General features: G+C 41.8%; 1 pseudogene; it reads right to left on the bottom strand.

The window, feature by feature from the left end:
* Positions 1 to 1,422: 1,422 nt before the first annotated feature.
* Positions 1,423 to 2,436, bottom strand: part of LOC102987206 (transgelin-2-like) — a 3,213-nt pseudogene continuing 2,199 nt past the window's right edge.

Raw genomic sequence — 2,436 nt, 5'->3', positions numbered from 1 at the left:
AGATACTTTGTATATTTTGGATATAAGTTGCTTAACAGCTACATGATTTGAAAATATTTTCTCCCTTTCTGTGGATTTGTCTTTTTACTTTTTTGATGGACACCTAAGAAGACTTTGCCTAATGCAACGGTATGAAGACCTACTCCTATGTTTCTTAGACTCCTTCTTCTAAAAGATTTATAGTTTTAGCTCTATTTTTAGGTATATAATCCATTTGGAGTTAATTTTTGTGTATGATGTAAGCAAAGGGTCCAACTTTATTCTTTAGCATGAGGATATCCAGTGTTGTAGCACCATTCTTAGAAAAGATTATTCTTTCCCCCATTGAATTATCTTGGCATCCTTTTTGAAAATCAATTGATCATAAATGTGAGGGTTTATTTTTACATTCTCAATTCTTTTTCATTGATCAATATGTATATTTTTATGCCAGTACCACACTATTTGATTACTGTAGCTTTGTAGCAAGTTTTGAAATAGGAAGTGCAAATCCTCCTACTTCTTTCTTTTTAAGATAGCTTTGGCTATTTTGAGTCCCTTTCATTTCCGTATAAATTTTAGTTTGTCAATTCTGGGGGGTGGGCAGCTGAGATTTTGATACAGATTATGTTGAATCTGTAAGTGACACACATATCTGGATGGAAATAGATGCCATGCTCTGTACTGCTCTTTTTTTTTTTTAATTAATTATTTTTGGCTGCTCTGGGTCTTTGTTGCTGCATGCAGTCTTTCTCTAGCTACAGCGAGCCGGAGCTACTCTTCCTTGCCGTGCATGGGCTTCTCACTGCAGTGGCTTCTCTTGTAGTGAAGCACGGGCTCTAGGTGCGCAGGCTTCAGTATTTGTGGCACACAGGCTCAGTAGTTGTGGCTCACGGGCTCTAGAGCACAGGCTCACTAGTTGTGGCACATGGGCTTAGTTGCCTTGTGGCATGTGGGATCTTCCCGGACCAGGGCTTGAACCTGTGTCCCCTGCATTGGCAGGCAGATTCTTAACCACTGCACCACCAGGGAAGCCCTGTACTGCTCTTAACAGTAGGAAAATCTGAAGACTGCTGGTGGAAATAGTTAAATTTCCCTTTTACGAGTAAAGAAATCAAATGATTAGTTCTGCTTTTTCTCTTTTAAATGATCTCTTTACCTGATAAATCAGCATGTATTAGAGTCATTGACTTGGAATCTCATTTTGCCGTTTAGTCTTGGGAGGAATTTAACTTAATTTAATCTAATGGACAGGCCATTGCAATTCTCCCTTGATTCACCTACACAGATATGCAACTTCCAGGTTTAACATTCATTTGAGATGTTACCATACCTTCCCTTAACTGTAAACTGCATAATTGTTTTCAAATGTAGGTTTAAATATTATTCAGGTATGGTGAGGCCAACAGATCAGGAAACAATTGCCATTGAAAGGACGGTTTCTCACAATTCCCAGAGGAGGGGGCATGCCTCACCATGCAGGGCCACACGGGAAGCAGGAGGGTCAGCTAGGAGGCAGAGAGAACAAGGGTATAATATGGGCAAGAGCTTTTATTGTGGTTCCCAGGGGAATGAATGGGCGAGGCAGGGTCAGCAGGCTAAGCACGTTTAGAAGTGCAAGTGTGAATAATTTCAGCAGGCTCTGGGGTATAGGGGCTGCCTATTACTTCTAATATCAGAGGGGGTACTTTTCAATATGATACACATTGTGCTGGGTAGAGACAGTGTCAATACTGTATTGTTAGGAATATGTTTGGTACTAGAAAGGATTGTCGTTCATATTAGACAGAATTGATGGTACTTGTCAGGAGTCTCCAGGGAAACCCCTTTGTAAGAACAGAGGCTCCATCATTTGCAGAGACGTGGATGGACCTAGAGACTGTCATACAGAGTGCAGTAAGTCAGGACGAGAAAAACGAATAACATATATTAACGCTTATATGTGGAATCTAGAAAAAGAGTACAGATGAACCTACTAGCAAAGCAGAAATAGCGACACAGACATAGAGAATGAACATACAGACACCAAGGGGGAAAGAGGGGGGTGGGAAGAATTGGGAGAATGGGATCGACATATACACACTACTATATATAAAATATTTTTTCTCACTTGGGGTATTAAAATTTTGTAGGAGAAAGTTCTTATTCTTAGGAAATTCATACTGAAGCATTTTAAGGTGAAGCGTCTTGATGCCTGAACTTATTTTCCAATGGTCTAGGAGGAAAAAAGTGGGTGTCGACAAACACAATCACACGAGAAGATGGGTGAGAGCATAAAGAAAGCAGATGTTAAAAATTGTTGTTCAGGGCTTCCCTGGTGGCGCAGTGGTTGGGAGTCCGCCTACCGATGCAGGGGACATGGGTTCGTGCCCCAGTCCGGGAAGATCCCACATGCCGCGGAGCGGCTGGGCCCGTGAGCCATGGCCGCTGAGCCTGCGCGTCCGGAGCCTGTTCTCC

The sequence above is a fragment of the Physeter macrocephalus genome, chromosome 2, assembly GCF_002837175.3.
Source record: "Physeter macrocephalus isolate SW-GA chromosome 2, ASM283717v5, whole genome shotgun sequence".
Taxonomy (NCBI): domain Eukaryota; kingdom Metazoa; phylum Chordata; class Mammalia; order Artiodactyla; family Physeteridae; genus Physeter; species Physeter macrocephalus.
Note: the sequence above shows the minus strand (reverse complement) of the source record. Positions and strands in the feature narration are given on the sequence as shown.